The sequence below is a fragment of the Corvus hawaiiensis genome, chromosome 3 (genome assembly GCF_020740725.1).
Source record: "Corvus hawaiiensis isolate bCorHaw1 chromosome 3, bCorHaw1.pri.cur, whole genome shotgun sequence".
NCBI classification, from domain to species: Eukaryota; Metazoa; Chordata; class Aves; order Passeriformes; family Corvidae; genus Corvus; species Corvus hawaiiensis.
In genome coordinates this window covers 78,813,349-78,835,138 of record NC_063215.1, presented here as the reverse complement: position 1 = coordinate 78,835,138, position 21,790 = coordinate 78,813,349, and the positions used below count along the sequence as shown (strand labels likewise).

Genomic DNA, 21,790 nt, shown 5'->3' with positions numbered 1-21,790 from the left:
TTTTGTAAAGGCAAGGGTAAGAAAATCCCATCTGTATTTCTACATATTTGAACATTATTAGAATTGAAGTTTTCTTAAGCTGTTGATGTAGAAATGAAAAGGAAATTTCATTTGCATAAGCTACAGTGCAAGTGTCAATCCTAGCATTAAACGTTGTTACACAGCTCTGTGAATGATAATAATCCTTTGTTTCATTATAGAACTGACATCAGTTTTTCTAGATGATACTAACAGAAATGTTTCAGAAGCAGTTAGTGTTAAACAAATGGTCTAGCTCTTGGGTGACATTAGCTAATCAGATATAAACAAGGGCTTGAAAAATAGAATAAAAACAACTTAATTTGCAGACTGAATAGAAGTCAAATGGCTTTTGCTTGCCCTTTATAGTCTGGAGGAGTTTTCTCAGAAACAAGCTAGCTAGATGAAGAAAGAAGACAGTGACATTTGTCTGGATCTGATCACTGTCACTTGAATTTTTATGCACCATATTCAATTTTTATTTTTATTATGCAGTTCAAGTTTACTGTCTCAAAGCAACTTAAAGGCTGGAGCTAGTTTCTGACAATGGGCTACCAAGTCAGCTCATGGCCATGCAGGCAGCCTTGAATTAGCCACCTCAAAATTGAAGGGCCAAGACCAGGCCTGGACAATTTCTGGTCTGGAATAGAAGTGGCAGTGGGCAGAAACTGAAACACAGGAGGCTCTGTCTAAACATCAGGAAACACTTTGTTTTATTGCAAATGTGACCAAACACTGGAATATGTTATCCAGGGAGGTTGTGGTGTCTCCTTCCTTGGAGACACCCAAAAGCCATCTGGACACAGACCTCAGTAACTTGCTCTAGGTGGCCCTGCTTGAGAAAGAAGTTCGGACCAGATGACTTCCACCGGTCATTTCCAACCTCAGCAAGTCTGTGAATCTGTGAAGAGGGGTAAGGAGCCAGGGAAAGAGCCTGCCTCATTTTATATTACCTTGGAGATAGAGATATATAATGATGTAGCTTGGCAGAGCGACTCTGTCAAGACTTGCTCTGCTGTTGCCGTAATCCATAGTCCAAATGCTTCCTCAGCGTGAGAAAGCAACCCAGATATCAACAGGTCTGAAGCAGAAGCCTTTGGCAGAAGCAAAATTTACTGGCACAAGCAACATCCCGGCAGTCTGCTACCCTAAACGGTTGCCTGCTCTGCTCACGGCTCAAGATAGTCCAGTCTACATCTTGTTTAGGTTATGTTCTTACACATCCAAATGCTGTTTCTTCTTGACTGCATGCCTTTTCACAGCCCACTAAAGCACTTCTCCAACTGCACATTTTTTAGAAGCTTCAGTGTGTCCTGCCTTAAAGATCTCTGCAATCCATTACTGGATATTTTTTTAGCAGAAACACAACTAGAAACATATTACTATGAGTGACACTTTTTAAAAACTAGAATAAATACAGTGAATGCTTATCCTGACAAGGTTCTAAGGGCTACGAAAGCTTTTCTATAACCTGTAATTGATATCATACTTTCCTCAAGCTCATTATACTAGATCTGTGAAAAATTACTTAGTGGTAGACTTGGTAGTGAGAGTAATGTTTGGACTTGATGATCTCAAAGATCCTTTCCAACCTAAAAAATTCTATGAGTCTATGATTTTGCAGCCAATAACAAGTTCCCTTCATGCTGAATCCGTGCATACTGCAACAACCCTAATCACAGAAAAAGGTGCTGCAACCAACAGAATTTGTTGCTGACATTTTATGGCAAGCTGAGTTCAGATTTGTTGTGCAATGCAAGAAATTGATAAAAAATTGATCATTGGGCAGATGTGACCTCAAATTGAGCTTAAATTTGAGATTTCCACATATTTATTTACAATTCTAAGGAGAAAAAGAGTATAATCTATGGAAAACTGCCAAATTTCCCAGTAGACTGTTAGTAATTAAATGGTAACACCAACCCAATTTTTCAGTCCTAGACCCTGTGCAAGCTTAGGTCAGATTCCTGATAGCTAGTTTTGTCTGATGATGGTAAGTATGATAAGAACTATCCTTAAACTGGTCACATCAAAAAATTTCACAGACTGTATATGGCACCTGTTCTATGCACTTCATCAGCTTGGGACCTTCAACACATCTACTTCGGACACATTTTCACGTTGCTCTCAGCATGGCTTTCATGCAGCAAAAGGATGTGAGTGCATACCAGAGGTAGGAAAAGGGCTAGAAAAATATTGCTGTTCTTGCACTGTGCTCTGGTTCCCAGTTTCACTCATGCCTCTCAAGTTTGCTTCCAGAGATAGCTGTAGTTGCACAGTGATCTCCCATGAAAGCCCTCGCATAGTTAAACTATGAATCCTGCCCTTAGATATTGTAGACACTGGGTATTTACCTGGGTTCAAAGAGAGACAGGCAAATTAATGCCGTCTCTAAATTAATACAAACCATGGACACATTAGGAAGTCCATGTGATATGTAACTACTGGGGATAGATGAAAAAGTAACTGAGGAAGAAAATTTAGATATGAATGTCTTACTCTTCTGCTCTTCCCTAAGCATCTGCTGTTGGCTATGTCAAAGGCAGAGTGGTGGCTTAGCTGGCTCTTTGGTCTGACCCAGCATGTCTGTGCTCATGATAAAGAACTTCATCTATTCAAAATATCCCTTACTTAGGCACTTTGAATTGCTCCCTGGTGAATACGTAGAGGACCTCAGCGCCTGTATTAGATGACTCAAGTTTGAAAGTATGCCTCTACTGCAGGAGCCTTGGGAAATGAGGAGCCATCATAGCAGAGGAACAGATCTGCTCATTTTGATGAAAGTATACAGGAAATTATTTATCCTGGCTTTTAACTGGTAGCATGAGATATTCCTTCCCTCTGTAAATAGTCTCATCATCCTCTCTTTGGACCTGCTGTTAAGGAGTATGAGATGGGGCATGAGTCCTGGGTCTGTTTGTGTGGCTTGAAGCTGCAGGAACATTATTCATCAGAGCATCACCCTGACCAGGTGATGTGTCTTGCCTCTAGCCGGTATGTCAGCGCCCACACCCAGCTCAGGAACAGGTTCCCCCAGTGATGTGAACTGATAAATCTCATCTCTGTTCTTTGAGGCTAGACAGCAGTGGGCCAAAGTTTTCCAGCATTGGAAATTCAGATTTAGATATCTGAATTTCAATGTTTGTGACTCAGTCCTTTACAGGAACTATCTGTAAGCAAATTAATTTAATATTTATAAAAAGTTTGCATCTGAAGACAACGAATAGGAAAAATTTAACCAAGATGACTTAGATAACATTATTCTGGGAATAAAATTCCACTTAACTGTGATTTGTGTGTTTAAATAGAAAGACCTTTAAATCATGGTTAATCTGATATAAATTATATTGCCTTTCCAAGCACTGCAAAATGTCGAGGCAGGCTCCAAACATCCCTGATGTAGTTTCAACCATGGATTGCTCTTTTTTTTCCTTTAAGTAAATGGGTTTTTTTAAAATTTGCTTTCCCTTTGATTGTTTTTACCTACAGAGATAATGTTTTCGTGTCCTTTTCTGAATAAAGAAAGTGAAAGAAAAAAAGGCCAAATTCTCATATTGGCAGCTGGGATTTCTTGGGGGGGATGAAGAATAAAAAAGAAAAAGAAAGGTAGAGATTTCCATGGAGAATATGGCAAGATTTGTCATGAGCATTGAAAAGGGTAAAACATTAATGGAAATCTGATAGTATAGTTCTCTGAAATGGAAAACTCCATTTTGTGTAATTTCTCTGAGGGGGTGAGGGGTTTGCTTTTCCACTACAAAAGATATTCACAGGTAGTCCTCAGAGCAGAAGGAAGGAAGGAAGGAAGGAAGGACAGAAAAATTTTTCTGTTTCTATTTTAGGTGTGAAGACCAAAGGATAAACCAGTTCCTGGTCTTGACAGGTCACAAATAACATAGGTGGAGAGAATGAAAGGGGAAAACAGCTCTTCAGATCTCCTGGAAACAGCTATGATGAGGCTGCAGCATGAGACATGGAGACCTTTTCCTCACTTTCTCTTTCCCTGGACACATTGAGCTAACCAATTGCCTGGAGAGCAAGATAACATGTATCACCTCAATAAGCTCTGAGCTTTATACCCATACTGACTTAGTTTGTTTAGTTACATAGAGTAATGCGTATTGTTAAGACATTTGCAGAGTATTTAAACACATGACAGCACAGCCTTAGCTCTAAACAGCCTTAGCTCTCATGCTACCTTTGTATAAGCTGGAAAATAAGAATAATATGTTATTTTAATATATTTAAAGGGAAGAGGAAGATGAAGGTGTCTGTTTCTGGAGGCTCTTGGAGACAGCCCTGCCACAGCCTTGACTCTGCAGGGGAGAGGATGGCCTGATTTCAGCACAGAGCGAGTGGTTTCTCTGCTGAGATTGCTGCTGTGTCCAGTCCAGCAATTAAGGTCACTGAGGTCAGCAAGCAGACATGAGGTGGTAATGACTTTCACTTGCCACTGACCTGCCTGGATCCTAGCCAGAGACCTAGAAATTGAAATTTTTGCAGGCTGCTAGCAGTCCCTTTAGATGCCTTTTACTTAACATATTTCAAGCTGTGGAACAACAGAAGATGAAAAAATCAAAGGCAAGCAGATGTTGCAGGGATGATAAAGAAAGAGGCAAGAGCAATGGCAAATTGGGTTGGCAGGTAAATGATGTGGAGAGATATAGACCTAGAAAGGAGTAATTTCAGATATTTGTCTGTCCCTGTTTTTGGCTGTGCACCCGTCCCACATAGTTTTAATATCAAAGATCATGAGCAGTGTTTGGTTCTCAAATATATAGGGTGGGGTTTTTATGAATGCAGTTGATTTCCTAATTCACAAGGCAAAAGACATTTTTTTTTTTTGGTTGGCAATTAGTAGTGCTGTGGTGAGTCAGTCCTCTTCTGCTGCTTCATTCGCTCCCTTTCTTCCATAAATGCTTCTAAGAATAGCTGCTATAGAAATAACTTTCATCTAGGGGAATAGCCCAAAATAGCAAACTCTATCCCTAAAAGTTATCAGACTGATTAGTCATTAGCAGACTATTAGACCGGAAAGAATAAAAGCCTGAAAGTAGGTAACAAATGTATTTCGTATCAATTTATTTTTCACTATGATTTATGCTTAAAAGGTGCAACAATATCAGTAAGTTCATGTTTCCATAGAAAGGAAGTAGAAGGAGGTTGATTTCCTTAAGATCCTTTAACACATTGTTAAAGTCATATGTTGGCAACATTGTGCTTACAAGCAAATCATTCTGTCACAAATAAAAGATTTATGTTTTATTATGTCCTAATCCTGCTGCTTTGGTTTGTTTGTTTGTTTGTTTGTGAGTTTTTTTGGTGGTTTGTTTTGTTTTTATGAAAAGCAGTACATGGGCCAGTACATGCATCTTCTGTGTGCTGACTTTTGCAGACAGCTAAAGTGCTTTGTTAACTCATGTCTCTCCAGTGGAACCAGCAGAACGGGCAGAGAAATTTTACCTGAAAATCTCAACACACAAGCCCCTTTTTACTATAGTATCAGTGAGAGGAGAACAGAATGTGTGCTTTGTGCAGTAGAGAGAATAGTGCCCGGTGGACTGAACTTGTGAACCCGGCCCATATAGATGTAGTTTTGCATGGTCCTGTGCAGCTCAGTGGGCTTTTCAGTCTCTTTAGACTCCATGCTTTAGATAACAGAGTTGATTTGCTATAATGATGTTTGGCAACTGGCTAATCTCCAGGGATTTAAATCCAATGACATTTTATGTGGCACTTTTGCTACTTATACTTAGCCCCTTAAGAAGGTTTGAAGGTAGATAATAGGCATACATTATTTATTTAGTCAACCAAGAACTTCAGAGTTCTCTCATCTTCCTCTGGACTTTCACAACTAAGAAGCCCAGGTTACACCCTCATGTCCACTGGGGTCTCAGTTCACCGGCGTGTGAGTTCAACTCTCCCTTGTTCTGCAAATAGCTTCTCAAATCCAGACACAGTGTAGAAATAGCCCCATCCTCTTCTTAAAAAAAAGCAAGCTGTGTAGGTTATAAAAGTAACTGAGTCAAGGCAGCTGATGCCAGCAGAAAAGCCTCTTAGACCAGAAGAGATGAGCAAAAGGGGCAAATGAAAAAATGTGGGCAAACACACGATGAAGTCTAGGCAGCGGCCCATGCCATTTTCCCTGCCACCTATGCACTACAAAATGTGTGCCATGTTCCCAGGAACCTGGCAGGGGGGAAATCACAGCAAAGAGAAAGATGCATGTCTGAGCTATCTTTCTGTCTTAGTCTCTTCTCTGAACGTACTTGGAATTGTTGACCTGCTTAGGATGGCTGAGTGTGGTAGCAGCACAAGTTGTTACGAATTGCTCAGCTCACCATCCCACAGCTTGCTGTCCCCTCAGGCACGCTTCAGACACAAACTGGCACCATCCCAGTGCTTTCATGCTGAAAGCTGAGTTTAATTTCTAACATAATGATTTATTCATTGTAGTATTGGACAGTGGTACAGACTGACAAGCCTGAAGTTCGCACCTTGTGGTGTTTTTGAAGGGAGGTTTACGGTTCTGTGCTCCCTCAGCTTGGCAGCCTTGTTCACTGGTTTATGTGCTCAGCCAGGCTAGCTGGTGATTGCATCAGTTTGGTGCTTTGCCTCTTGATTCCTAAATCACAGTGCCTGCTAACAGGACAAATTCTGATACAGTGTCTCCTCACAGACCAAATTGACGCTGTCCTCACAGTTTCATCTGTGTCAGTTCCTGCTACAGGAATGCATGCAAATTTGGTAATTAAGGACTAGTAGGGCTGTGGTTAGTAGGTGATGATTCCCTCCAGAAAATTGAAGGACTGGTCATGGCAAGGGCACACAAGAGGAGCAGATGTGATGTGATGCTAAAAAAATTAGGATGGGACAAATAGCATTTGTTTGAGGTGGTGGTGGCATCTATCCTAACCAGGATATATTGGGTTATATCTAGGGAGTGAAGGGAAGTACAGCCAAGGTCATTTGTTCCATCAGATTCCGTACACTGGCTGTATAAAGTAGACTTAATAAGGCTGTGAGGCGCTCTATCACTGCTACCATTTCAGCACAGTTCAACATCTGAAAACTGGAAATTAAGACCTGTCTCTGTATTATCCCTGGGGTCAGAACTGACATATTTATTCTCTTTTAATTAGTCACAGCCAACTCCAGGCTGGGTCAGGGGAGCCTGGAAGTGAGAATCTTAGAATGAGCATTTAAATCCTGCCTTACTGCAAGGGGATAAACAGAAGGGTAGCTTTGACTCTCTGACCTCCAACACTGTGTAGACTCTCCTAATCATTAATTCCCACAGCATTTCCTATGAAGGATACACACACTATTAACTCTCAAAGAGAGAAGGGCAGTCTGGGGGTGACAACAGAACATGTATGTAATTTTATTTTTGGTTTCAGAAAAGGTAGGCCAGGCAGGGTGTGGATACAATGTCCCTTCCCATTCCCACTATGTTTGTGGGAGGTTCCCCTCACACAGTCAGGCACAGTTCCACTCTCAGGTTTATACTGGTACAGAGGTCCTGAGGCTCCTCTCAGTCAGTGGTAGACATGTCACACAGCTCTCCCATCTCACCCTGCCTGCAGGGAGGAACCACAGCACCAACAGGCCATCAAGGGGAGCAGCCTTTTCAGCTGGCACAGCAGGTGCTGAAAAGGCCATTTTACTTATATTATTGCATTCATTATAAGGTCATCCCCAATAATGATGCCATATGCAGAGGCTTCACATTGTGGTGGAGGGGAAAGGACAGGGGAGCACATAAAAGATACTGAAATCTTCTGTGAATCTCTGTTAGGTGTGGCAAGGAGGGGACCAAGTGGAAGTTTCCCTCTGTGCTTTCCTCTGCACAGAGATAAATTTAAAAAAAAAAAAAAAGCACTACAGTGATTTGCAAAGGTAATTAGAACATGGCTTTGGTCTATGTCCTCAAAAACCAACTAGAATAGGAATTTTTCACCAGTTGGAGGAGGGAGATAATGAACTATTGCAGTTATCTGAAAACAACTGGCAAAGATTTTTTCAGGATTTTTATTGACAGTGTTTGTGTCCATTCGATGTTTGCTTCCTATAAATATTCTGGCAGAAAAATTTACTGTCAAGAGTGTGCTTCAAAACAGTCAATATTTAAAGTTTCCTCTGATAGCAGATTTGGAATCCTTCAAATTTTTACCAAACACTTTCATAGATACATTCAGTAGAGGCACAGAAATACCATGTGAATAACACATTAAATCCAAACTGGTTAGATTTTTTTTTAAATTTTTGAAAACCTACAGAAATCTGCTCACTAACAACCTACAGTTTTTGGAAATTATCCTCAGAGTAAGTTAAAATGAAAAATAAGGAAGGAATATTCAATTAGATTTGTGGACAGGAAAGAAATGGACTACATGTCCAAGTTAACTATTTAAATTTTTATTGCTGGAAATTTAGTTACTCAATTTACTGGCAACTATAAATCTATGAAGTATTCATGTCCCAATATGTTCTGTATTTTGAAATTATTCTTCCTAGTGTTTACCAGAGATTTTCACTTAAAAAGAAATGTTATAAATGAATGCAGGGTAAAAATGTTAGCCCCCATCACCATTTTATTGACACTATTTTTTCATAATTTTAAGTAGTGACTTCTAAGTTAAACTTTTTCTATAGTTGTATTACTGTTAAACTACCCTGTGTCATAGGTTAGCAAGCATAGTCCCGGAAGGGATGTCCTTGCAAAGGGCTGCTTACAGCTTCCTCTGTGACTTAACAGAACCTATCAGCTGGCCAGTCTGAATACGGACAATTCTTTGAGCCACTTAAAGTTGTGACTGCCTCTGTGATGCACACTTAAGAATAGACAATCCCCCCCCCCCAGCTCTGTCTCATTTCCGGTGCTGGGACAGGTGGCTTCAGGCCCTGTGTGGGGGCCAGCGGGCCCGGCCCAGGCCCTGCTCGGGCCAGGCTGGGCCAGTCCACGGCCATCCTGGAGCTGGTGGGCCTGTTCTGTTACAGCGGGGATTACTGTAACACACATATATCAAACCAGGGGTCCTGTGGAAAAGAAATATATATATGGACAGATTCTTGCTAGATGTTTCAGAGATGTTTATTTCCCCAGCCGCATGGCCGGGGCTCTGCCAAGGAACTCTCACAGTCTGGGACAGAGGGTCCTTCCCCGCACAGGGAAACACAAAGCAACCAATGGGGAACGAGGCTGAGCAGGGGCAGGGAAACCCCATGTCTGTCCCCTCAGGGCCCCTCTCCCAGGGCTACACGGCGGGGGAGGAGACCCCGACACTGTTCCACCTGTGGAACCCCCCCCCCCCCAGCCCTGCTGTGGGCAGCTGGAGCAGCCCGGCTCCCCCCCACCTCCAGTGCGGCCAAGATTCAGCTGAAGCTGCACCACTGTCTGGCAAAGATCATGTGACCAACAGCGATAAGCTTCATTCCAGCTGCAAGGCCGAGGTGAGATTAACCCTTTTAGTGCTGTGAAGAGCTGAAAACCTGAGGGAGAAGAAAGAGGAGATGCTTAAAGTTGAAATTCTGTTGTAAAGCTGTGATATATCAGAGTACCCATTGTAATTTCATGAAGGCGTGGGGGGTGGAGCGTTCAACTTGTACTTGGGAGCAAAAGCACCTGTGCTGAGATAGGCAGATGCTGACACAGCTGTAATTTCATGAGAAGTTTGGACAGGGAGAGATGGAAGCGGTGAGGACTTTTGCTCCAAAGGGGAAAGGGGAAGACCTCAGTTCCTAGAGATGCTCCCAGAGATAGTCCTGGAGATGAAGATGAGGAAGACCCTTTGCTCCCAGGAAAGGAGAAGGGCCTCTGTTCTTAGAGATGAAATTCTCCCAGAGATGGGTGAAGAGAACATTTTTTTTCTGAATGGCTCAACCTTAAAATTTTACCCCAGTAATTCAAGAGTGGACCCTCGAAAGCAGTTGTGGGAAAAGCTGCAAGTCATGGGAAGGGACTCACATGTGAGCAGAGAACCAACCCGGGCGGCTGTCTTGTTGTGATAATGTTTTCATAGCATGGGCAAGAGAGACTCCTCTTTCTAAATGGACTGAACAAGGTTATTATGGAAGTGGTAAACAGACTGAACACCTCAAGGGTTGTCTTTTTACATTGTCAGTGGGAGAAGGGAGAAAGGTGGGGGGAGGAGAAGTGTTCTGAAGGTGTGGTATGATTTTTTTTTCTTCTTATGGGTTTGTTAATAAACTTCTTTATATTCTTTCAAGTTTGGTGCCTGCTTTGCATTTCTCCTAATTCTTATCTCACAGAAGGTAAACAGTAATGAGTATTTTGGACCAAACCACTACACCTTGTCACTGCTATTCCACATGGTGAACTGGACAGACCAAACTCTCTGTGGGTTTTATTTGACCTTATGTGGCTTCTAGTAGTGTAATTCTATCATTATCTCTTATCTCATAACTGAGTGCAGACCTCACAGCAGCAGTACTTCCTTCAGCACACTATTGATCATATTAGTCTCTTCTCCCTTCCTCCCAATTCCCTTCATCTTTCTAACCTTTTCAACAATTTACTTGTTCTTTCTTTCTACTGTATTAAAACAAGCCTATAGTCTGAGCCGTTTATGTCTGTTTCTTATTTTACAGGTCTTCTTGTTGAGTCGGAAAGTCTTGACAACAAATGAAAAACTACTTCAGCTTAAGGCCGACCACTGAAGAGAGGTTTCTGTACATACGTGATAGCACATCATGCCATTTGTGCCACAGAGGCTCCTTGGGACCTCCTGCAATGTAGCTTCTGACAGATTATGCAAAACAAACAACATACAGAATTCTAAAACACATGTGTCTTGCACCTAAATAAATTAATTGAAGCTGCCAATTTCAATAAATACATAGATTTGAAAAAAAATATCAGTTATATCTTCCCACACCCACATTTCATAAATTCAGGCACCCTCACACTTCATCATATGTACTGTGTGCTACTTTTCTGGCAAATAGCCTGGAATTTAAAATAATATGTGAGTTGCTAATTTATTTTAGGCTCTACACATCCATTTAGGGGACTGGCTGTCGAAACACTACTCTTATCCATCCGGTCTCTAACTAAACTGATTAGCTGCATACAGTGCAGACAGCACTGAACACTATGAATTTAAAGAAGCAGCCTACTTCACAGCAAAAATTGTGGGAGTGAGCTAATACAGCTTTGGGATGGATAGCAGAACTTTATTGATGTGATTTCTAGTCTGAAAATTTTTCTAACTATTGAAGCTCTTTGTGCTTTTCTGCAGGTTACCGAAAGGACAAAAACTTGAAACAAAAGTTGGCGTTTAATCTCGTTTTCACTTCCTCTCTTAAAACAAGAAAACCAATCCTTTTTTCAGTTTCACATTGTACTTCACGCTTTGTTGTGAATTTGCCCCTCTCCATATTCCTGTCGTTGTCTCTGTGTGATTTGGTCTGAGGGTGGAGGGGTTAGAGAAACAACTTGAAAAGAAAACCTTAGGTAAGCTAGACAACGCTGTACTGCCCCAAATGAATTCTGTGCCCCTTCTGCACAGGAGGAGACATTGAAGATCAGAAAAGGAGAAGTTTCTCCTGCTTTTCACAGAAAAGGATCACAGAATAATTTAGATTAGAAAAGACCTTTAAGATCATTGAGTCCAACCACAAATGTAACACTGTCAAGTCTATCACGAAACCATGTCCCAAAGTACCACATCTACATGTCTTTTAAATACCTCCAGGAATGGTGACTCAACCACTTGCCCGGGCAGCCTTTTTCACAGCTTGACAACAATTTCAGTGAAGATTTTTTCCCTAATATCAAATCTAAATCTCCCCTGGTGCAACTTGAGGCTATTTCTGCTCATCCTTTCATTTGTTACTTGGCAGAAGAGATTGGCCCCCCTCTGAGTACAGCCTCCTTTCAGGCAGTAGCAGGGCAAGGCAAGACTTCCCTAAGCCTTCTTTTCTTCAGGCTAAACAACCTCAGCCACTCCTCATAAAAACTGTGCTCCAGACGCTTCTCCAGCTATGTTGCCCTCCTCTAGACTCACTCCAGCACCTCAAAGTCTTTCTTGTAGTGAGGAGTCCAAAACTGAACACAGGATTCAAGGTGTGGCCTCATCAGTGCTGAGTACAGGGGGGTGATCACTGCCCTGGTCCTGCTGACCGCACTATCCCTGATACAGGCCAGGATGCCATTGGCCTTCTTGGCCACCTGAGCACATGCTGGATCATAGTCAGTGGCTGTCAACCAGCACTTCCAGGTCCTTTTCTTCTAGGCAGCTTTCCAGCCACTCTTCCCCAAGCCTGCATTGCTGCATGGGCTTGTTGTGGCACAAGTGCCTGACCTTGTTGAACCTCATAAAATTGGCTTCTGCCCATTGATCCAGCCTGTCCAGACCCCTCTGCAGAGTCTTCCTGCCCTCCAGCAGATCAACACTCCCACCAAGCTTAGTGTCATCTGCAAACTGACTGAGGGTGCACCTGATCCCTTCACCCAAAACATTAATAAAAACATTAAACAGTACTGGCTCCAGTACAGAGTCCTGGGGAACACCACCAGTGACCAGCTGGATTTAACTCACCATAAATTCACCATAATTCTCTGGGCCAGGCCATCCGGACAGGTTTTTACCCAGAGAAGAGTGTACCCATCTAAGCTATGAGCAGTCAGCTTTTCCGGGAGAATATTGTGGGAAACAGTGGCAAAAGCTTTACTGAAGTCCAGGTAAACAACAGCCACAAGTCTTTCTCTCATCCAGGTGGGTTACCTTCTCATAGAAGGAGATCAGATTAGCCAAACAAGATTTGCTTTTTCTCTTCCTCTCCAAAGTGGCTTGTTGCGTTGCGTCTTTTTGACCAAAAAATTAATTAATTGGGAGCCTGACCTCCTACCATATTGCAGGTAGGAATAAGAGCTCAAATACTTCCTAATTGTCCACAATTTATCTCTGGTTCTCTTGTTGGAAGGCTTTTATTTCCATAGATAAGGTTACAGTTGACTTGCTCCTGCCACTAGTCCACAGCTTCCACAATCTACTGTGCCATTGAAGTCAGTAGGAGCTTTGCTACCAAATGAGCTGCAAGCCGGAGGCAATCCATAATTAGTTACCTCTGATTGCTACATGGAACTTGCTCTGTAATGGCCACTGAATTATTATTCTCTGCTAATCTGTATCTGACTAAAGACTCAGACAGAGTATTCCTGAGCACTACCTGTTCCCAGGGAAGTTAATCAAATCACAATTGCTGCTCTTTTATGTCAGAAATAGGGGATGAGTTAACATAAACCCCACTAAATGTAAGCTAAATAACAGGTCCAAAAGAGACAAAACCATGGATGACTGTCTGCTGTGGCCAGCACAGGGTCAGTAGCACCTAGGCTATGCACACATTTAGCATGAGGAGCAGCAGCAGCAGCTCAGAACTCCTCCACCACCCCCCGCTGCCACAGCACTGTCTGATCACCTCCTGCCTGCATCGCGTCTGACTAACAACCAGCTGCCTCAGCCCTGCACTCAGAAACACTAGCCAAAAATTCATTTAAACCAAATGGGCCCTCATTACTCTCAGAGTCCTCTTGCTGCAGCATAGCATGATGCTGGGACTAGGTATTATTTTGTTTTAATCAGTGTTGCTGATATTTGACCGAGAAGGGAAGAGAGAGAGCAAGGATTCCACTGCAGCTTTTAATGTGGCTCTAGTGAGATGCTGTTATATATTGGGCTGTGTCTCAGTATAGGGGCTTATTTGACAGGCCCTGTCATCATCTACCTCCAAGATTATCATTCATGCTGCTGGAAAGACAACTTTATTGGACTAAATATTGGCATGTGTCTGTATGGCCCACACAGGTAAAGAGTCTCCTTGGGCTGTGTGTCTGAGTCACTGCGTGGGTGTAACAACTGCACTAGTTATTATTAATCTCTCTGAAACCTCTTTACAGTGATTAAGGGAGCACTGTATGAAAGCAATCTGCTTTGTGGGCTCTCGCCAAGGAAGACCCACTAAGCAGATTTTGTTGGATCCTTCAGCCAAACTGCTCTTTTCTTGGCAACTGAAATGTGCATCAACATAGATGTAATGTCAATTTCCAGCATTTTTGTAATGTACTTTATTCAGATTATTTGGATGTTACACAAACCACTAATTCAAATCACAGTATTTAACATTGCCAGTCACTCTTCTGATGTGCCAGTGTATATAAATAAACCTGAGCAGGAGACAAGAGGTCACATTTAAAAGATGTATAGAAGGGAAAATAGTGTGTTCTTTTTGCTTCCAACTCCCTTCTTGTGAATAAGTGACTTGAGTGAGGCATTTCAATATGAGATGAATGGCAGGTATATGTCAGCAGGTGATGGACTCCCTGCAAATCATGGCCAGAGCAGCTCAGCAAATTGCCAGGGATCTGCTCAGCTTTTCTCCAAACTGGGCATTTGGGGAGCAGAAGAGCCAAGCTCTCACTGAGAAAGCCATGAAGCTGAAATCATGTGACAATGGCCTGTAGCTACATTGAAGTTCTGGTAACCCTGGTTTTGGGTGAAAATAATGATCACATAGAAAGCTTTAGCCTATGTATGTCACTAAACAGGCCTGGTAGCTAGTTTGTCTGAGTCAGAGAAAGACTCTAGTAGGTTTCACCTGACACGTTTCCTTTGAGCTGTGGTATCTTTTAACTTCTGTTTACTCCTGTAAAGAGTCATATATATATATATATATAAATCTGTCTTTTAGTAAAGCTCAGCCTTTTTCTCTCTTCTCATGTCCATTTCTAGCAATAGATCAAAGCCTGGGTCTACTATTCCACTATGTGCCTCATGACATCTTGTCCTCACATACCAGAAAGTGACTGTCTCTAAAGCAACTTTATGAGGATAAGTAAAGCAGAGTAAAATGGCAGCAAACTGAATTTTTTCTATCTTTGTCTGTCCCAGGAGGGTTAGGCTGGAGAAAAACAAGACACTCTGAAGGAAGCAAAAAACAAGAAAAAGAAACCAGACTATCTCTAGAAGGGAGAAAAAAAAAGAATATAACCTTAGGCAGAATGTCAAATAGATATTTGGAGTTCGGAGTGCTCCACCAGCCTGACTATACTCAACTTTGACCACATACAGCAGTATTTTTTATATCACCAGCTTTTTGTCATCAAGTAATTAGTGTTGTTGTGATGTGCCATTTTCTTCCATATAACTGCATTCACTACACATCCTATGGTCATTTCAGCTTCTATTGCATTAAAGTACTTAACAGAAGTCAGTTGCTTTCTGACTTCATATATTCAGTGTACCTGGGTTGTGTTTTGGGTATTTTTTTTGTATTTCCAAAGAGCAAGTGATCCAAAATAACCAGGTAGCCTCTGAAGCTCATTTCTTCCATCTAGAAGACAAACAAGCTTACCCTTAAGAAAACACAAAAGAACAGACACACAGGAAACTCTTTGCTAGCTTTATTTTGTGCCATATGTCATAGTATCATAGACTCATAGCATCATGAAATGGTTTGGGTTGGAAAGGACCCTAACAATGATCTCGTTCCAAACCTCCTGCTGTGGGCAGGGACACCTTCCACTAGACCAGGTTACTCAGAGCCCCATCTAGCCTGGTCTGGAACACTTCCAGGAATAGGACATTAACAGCTTCTCTGGGAAACCTGTTCAGTGCCTCACCACCCTCACACAATTTCTTCTAATCTGAACCTACTCTCTGTCAGTTTGAAGCCATTCCCCCTTGTCCTGTCATACTCTTGTAAAGATTTGCTCTCCATCAGTTTTGTAGGTTCCCTTCAGGTACTGGAAGGCCACAAATAGGTCACCCTGAAGTCTTCTCCAGGCTGAACTGTCCAAATTATCTTCCCCTTTCCTCACAGGAGAGGTGTTCCATTCTTGTAATCAAGTAAGTGGCCCTCTTCTGGACTCACTCCAACAATTCGATGTCTGTCCTGTTCTGAGGGCCCCAGAGCTGGATGCAGCATTGCAAATGGGGTCTCATGAGAGCCAAGCAGAGAGGCAAAATCCCCTCCCTGCTTTTGACACAGACCAGGATGTGATTGGTTTTCTGGGCTGTGAGCACACACTATCAGGCCATGTCCAGCATCTCATCCACCAGCACCCCCAAGTCCTTCTCGGCAGGGCTGCTCTCCATCTGTTCATCCCCAGCCTGTACTGATAGCACAGGTTGCCCTGATCCAGGTGCAGCATCTTGCACTTGGTTTTCTATAATGTCATGAGATTCCCATGCAACCACTTCTTGAGCTTGTCCAGGTCCCTCTGGTTGGAATCCCATCCTTCAGGTGTGTCAACCATACCACTCAACTTGGTGTCTGAGGGTGCACTTAGTGATGTCATATCCTTCTGTCTTCGTGTACATAACCATAAAATGACACTGACTAAATAAATTTACATACAGAGGTGTTTTTGGCTGTATAAAACTGTGCATCCTTGAGTGATTCTCAAAAAGAGATACGTAGTCAGGTATCAGCCTGCCTCTACAGCAGGCTGAGGAACTATCTTTACCACATTTGATATGGTGCCAGTTACGCCATTTTAGTCTCATCTGTTTTATCAATCTGCATCGAGAGACTGCCTAGTGATGATCTTGCCCCTCTATACTGCACACAGAGTGATGTATGATCATTGGTGCAGTAGGGTGAATACCCTAACCCAGCTTCTCCTTTGTAGCTCTGGTCCTTGCAACAGCAAGCAAGACAATGTTGGGCAAGCCTCCTTTGTTGCCCCTAGAACCTCTGCAAGGGCTAGAAATGGTAAAGTCTGTTGTTAGGGCTTTGGACTGATGATATTTAAATGAAAGTCAATTTCTAAACTTCAAATATTGTTAAAGAAGTAGGATGATGAAGACTTGGCTGAAAGAAAAAACCCAAATACAGGTATGTGCACTAATGAAGTCACAGTATCCAACACCAGTCCTTTATGAGTTTGCCTGTTAATAGTGGAGGAGCAGGGGAAGCATTAATGACCCCTTGACCTCCCCAGTAAATCCACACTTGAAAAGGAGGGGATTAAAATGTCTTAAAAGTCATGTGCTAGGAACTGAGAGAACTTAACATTTTCCTTATGCTGATGTCAGATGACTTTCCCAACCCCTACATCAATTATACATACTCCACCAGGTTAAAACTGAAGCCCACGAGTGCTGGTATGTTAAGGTAAGATTTCTTGTAAAAAACTTTAGGTCTCTTGCCTTGGCATGGCTCCACCTTACTGCCTTTCTCTAGGGGACTGCTATGAAACACCTGAACTGCCTACACAGGTTATCATGGTCCTCTTCTCCATTTTGACCACTTTTCCATTTTGTGAGAGAGTACATTAAGGTGTGATCCTCCCAGTGGAGAAGACCCCTTCCGGCTTTACAGACCACTTGTGCAGGGCTTAGTCAGTTCCTCTTCCTGAAAATGGAGTGAGAATTCATCCAAATTACCAGCTCTGTTTAGCAGCATGATAACAAAATTAAAAAGAGGAAATACAAGCATAGCTGTAACCTACCTGGAGAGAGATGAGAAATATAAAACTCTACCAAGGAGTACAAAGGAAAAAAACAAGTTCTGTGTGGTAAAAAGGAGAAGATATAATAATCAACATGCTAAAATTATATGTGTTAATGATTATAAGGAAATATTTTATAAGATACAACAAAAATAAAATCAAAAATAGATGTTCAAATAATCTAAACCCATAATCTCTCAGAAAGGCCAAATTCTTTTCCATGTTAATCTCAAATGTCTATGTGACACCAGTAAAACCTTGTCTGATATTACAATAAAGACAAAGTGGAAAAAGAATTACCCCAAAACATAAGCAGTCTGCCTCTGTTCAGTCTTCCAGTAATAAAGTTTAACTTCTGTGACTAACACAAATGACTGAAGATTTTTACAGCCACCCTGTCTGTGCAACACTCAGCTGCAATGAAATTGCCTTCTTATTCCAGAGAGACACAAAATTTAACTTGTAGCCATCTGAGAGCTGCTTGCACAGTGCCACATTTGTACTGAGGAAAAAAAAATAAACCAAACTAGGCTCATATTTTTTTGTTCACATCCTTTTAGTTCCTGTAAAATTATATCCACAGGAGCTTGGAAATGTAATTTATTACTTTATGTTACTTAATACATATATATATATATAATTATAATGTAGTTATTATATAAGTACAAATGAGTGATAAATTTCATTACTGAAGGAACCCCTCCATTGCCATCCACTGAGTCTTAAAACAGCTGCTACTTTCTCACCAAATTGGAGGCAGATTCAAATCTTGGTTGCCCTAAATGTATTTCCAAAGTAGTATCAACTTCTCCAAAGCCTTTTGAGGAATTCATGTCATGTGTTGCTCCCTTATGCTGTATACAACGATATATCAGCCCATGGGCTGTTATGGCTCACTGACTGGTACTTACTTATGCTGTCCGTAGTCATCTTGGATGGCATCTCACTGAATATGTATATGAATACTCTCCCTCAAGGAAAAGCAACCACCTGTAGGCTCTGGAGCAGCGTCTGCAGAAAACCATGATTTCATCCTGGTGGGGGACCTGAGTGCTCAGCCATTATGGGTGCTCACCAGCACATGTAGAGGAACCCACCTTTTGTTCAAAGCCTGGCTGCAGAGTCTGAACCAGGAAGGTCTATGGGCTGAGGCTGCATGAGGCTGCACTGTGAAAAAGGGCTGTGCAGTGTCAACAGCTAAGACTGAACAAATTTGGTTGTACTTTATGCTGCAAACTTTTGAGTTTGCTTTAAAAGCTGTTTCATTCAATTCATTTATTTTCTGTTTTTAGTGAGGTCAAAATATTTTCAATATAAAAGTAATCTTCCAAACAAAAAAGTTATTTATCTCTTTGATATTCTTTATCTATAAGGTATTTGTATTTCTGAACAAGACACTGTAATGCACAACATATCAGAAGCAGTACACATATTTCAGTAAGGCTTCAGGACAACAGGTGAATGAATTCTTCAAATCAACCTAGAGATAATTTTTAGGATGCTAAATATTTTTTCCAGTTTGAAAACTCAGGTTTTGCCATATGTGCAAGGGAAATAAGGGACTGAAAATGGCATAATAGCCACATTTTTGACAAATAGCCTTTATCAACAACAGGAAAAAAAACCCCAAACCACACAAAACCCTAAAAACTAGCATTATTGTAAATTGTATATTTAACAAAATGGAAAAGTAACTGTGTCTGTCTTTGACAACTGTCCATCTTCAATATAATCAATTCTCAAAAAGTCATTCAGGAGTAGTTTATCTGAAATTCCTTTGAAGACCTTCTCTACTCTCTTCCCACATAAGAAGACTTGGCCCACTCTGCTATGCAAGCACAGAGCAGAGCAACCTGCATTTGTGAGGAAAGTGGTATTGCTTTAATTTCTTTGTGTGCTGACATTGTTGCTTAGTGATATTCTTCACTTTGCCCAAGGGGACATACATCTCACCTCCACAAAAAATCATACTACAACAGGACCTTACACATAATTTAAATAAAACAAGACATCCTCTTCAACTGAGCAAAATGAAGCCCCATTTGGACGTTTGGAAGGCACTCAAATATCCAAAGGTTTGAGAAGTGGCTCCTGCAGATTTTGAGAAGCTTGAAAGAGTGTCTTAGAGCAGCCACAGCCCCCTCTGAAAGAAGGATGTGGACAAGGCCAGAGCACTGGGTTGTGTGCAGCCCAAAAGGCACCAGCTCCACTGCTTCCCCTGCTGCCTGGAGAGGAGGGAACAAGAGCACCCCATATGTACAGCAAAACATGACAGAGCTGGTATTTTAATGCTGTGAGCACAGAAAAAGCATGAAGAGGCTCTTTGTGCCCAGTACCCTGCTCTACACCCAGTCTGGTAGGTGGCCCTGCAGTGCCCAGATTCCTCTCCCTTTCACCTCTCCCTCTTGTAGTGCAGAGCAGCTATGAGAGAAAGTGGAGGATCCTGCAGGGGGTAAACCTCACTGCTGCTAGTCTGGATTGTGAAAGCTGCCAGGGGCTGTTCTTTCCAACATGAGGGAGATACAGCACTGTCATGGAAAAGAATTATAGGAAGACCCTTCCAGCTACAAAATTGTTAAAAACCCTACAGGGTTTCCAACTGTTTGTTTTGTTATTTTGGAGTTTTTGGGTCTTTTTTTCTGAATTTCTAGCTTTGTTCATGGACCATTGTTATAATCCTATATAATAGAATCTTCAAGTCTCTTGCTGTGCTTCATTTGCAACTGTGTGGTGTACGTAGCAATTAGCAGCTGATGTACTGTTATCTGGTCTCCAGTCTTCAGCATAGTTTATTGTACTTTTTATTCTCCATATGCCCCAGAAAGTCAGTCAAATTCCTAATCTCCTTACACAAAAACCAAATTTGAATTGTGAAGCCTAACAAATACTGAAATGCCTGATGAAATTTCTGTGCACTTGCCCTGGTGTGTGAGTGTTTGTGCACGTGTACGTGTGTGAGAGGCCAAGAGAGGGAAAGCATTCTTTCAAACCCACCTGAGCAATCCAGGATTAGAGATTTTGGCAAATATACTAAAATATATTGAAGAAACAGATTTGATTTGTAGCTGCAAACAGTTATCTTTTTCTGAAGGTGAGTTTTCATAATAAGTATGCATATTCTTCCACAGCAATGTAAGCAAACACCAGCAGAGCCCCAGCCTTGCCTTAATTATTGTGATACATTTTTGTGCCTTGTAAACAACTATATATTGCCATGTTTAGATCAAGAAGGTGGGAACAGGGAACTGTGACTGATTAAAAATTTCGAAAATTAGAAAAAGTAAGACTAGAATCTTAATAATGAAGAATATGGTCAACAGAATGACTTTCAAGAACAGGGTTTTAAAGAAAAATATAATATTCAGACACATGCTCTGTAATTTGGATGAGCTCCTGATCTTGCTAAAGCAAGTAGCAAAATTGATTTCTTAATGTGACATGTGAAAAAAAGAAACATTTCTATGCAGCTTCCTTGTATTTGGACAGGAATTTTTTTTTAAAAAAAGGTTTCAGTAAACCCATTGCTTTTTGGAAAAATTAAAACCTCTCTCTTAACAACACAAACTGAAAATAAATATAGTTTTGCTGGAACCCTGGATTTTTTCAGTGTGTGTGTGATAGAGATAAACATAAATAAAGTAAAGCAATTTCAATAAAAAGGAATTAAAAAGACATTTTACATCAAGTTCTCTTTCCATTGTCTCCCTTGACAATAATTTCATGGTATCTCTACTTTCTGCCAATTTATGGCTGTGACTTCTCTTGAGGAACATCAGCATCCATAAAGGCTGAGGTTTCAATGTTGCCTTTTCCTGCAACAAACCATCTACTTCATGACCTGCCCATGTTACTAATAATTCAGGATAAAGATGAGGCAATGGACGTGACTCCCTGGGTTCCTCATGAACGTGGAGTTGAGCAGAGGTGCCAGTGCCAGAGGAACTCCTCCCTGACAGCCTTTGGAGGGCAGCTCATCACATTCACAGTTTGATAAGCATTGCCATTCCACTCTCACCTCCCCACATAGATGCCACATTACTGCATTTAATTAATTACTGCATTTAAGTTTCACAACATCTCTGCAAATGGAAAATTTCTGTATCACCTCTATAAAGGGTAAACTTAAAGACAGGAGTGGCTGCAGTACAATTTATTTGGCTAAAGGTAGCTATCCATAATAGAGATGACCACTACAAACATGGCCACCCTGCGGTGGCCAGAAAGAAACAGTTCCCTCTGAGGCATGTTTATCTCATCCTAAGACAGGAATGAAGTAAGTCTGATGCACTGTGC

At 41.5% G+C, this 21,790-nt stretch overlaps 1 long non-coding RNA gene across 1 annotated transcript in view; it reads left to right on the top strand.

Moving 5' to 3' along the window:
- The window catches only part of LOC125323969, a 70,314-nt gene extending 59,450 nt beyond the window's left edge, over window positions 1-10,864 (top strand). The window contains exon 3 of the long non-coding RNA XR_007202732.1: window positions 10,630-10,864. This is a non-coding gene — a long non-coding RNA (uncharacterized LOC125323969). The remainder of the gene's footprint in view (window positions 1-10,629) is intronic.
- Window positions 10,865-21,790: the final 10,926 nt, after the last annotated feature.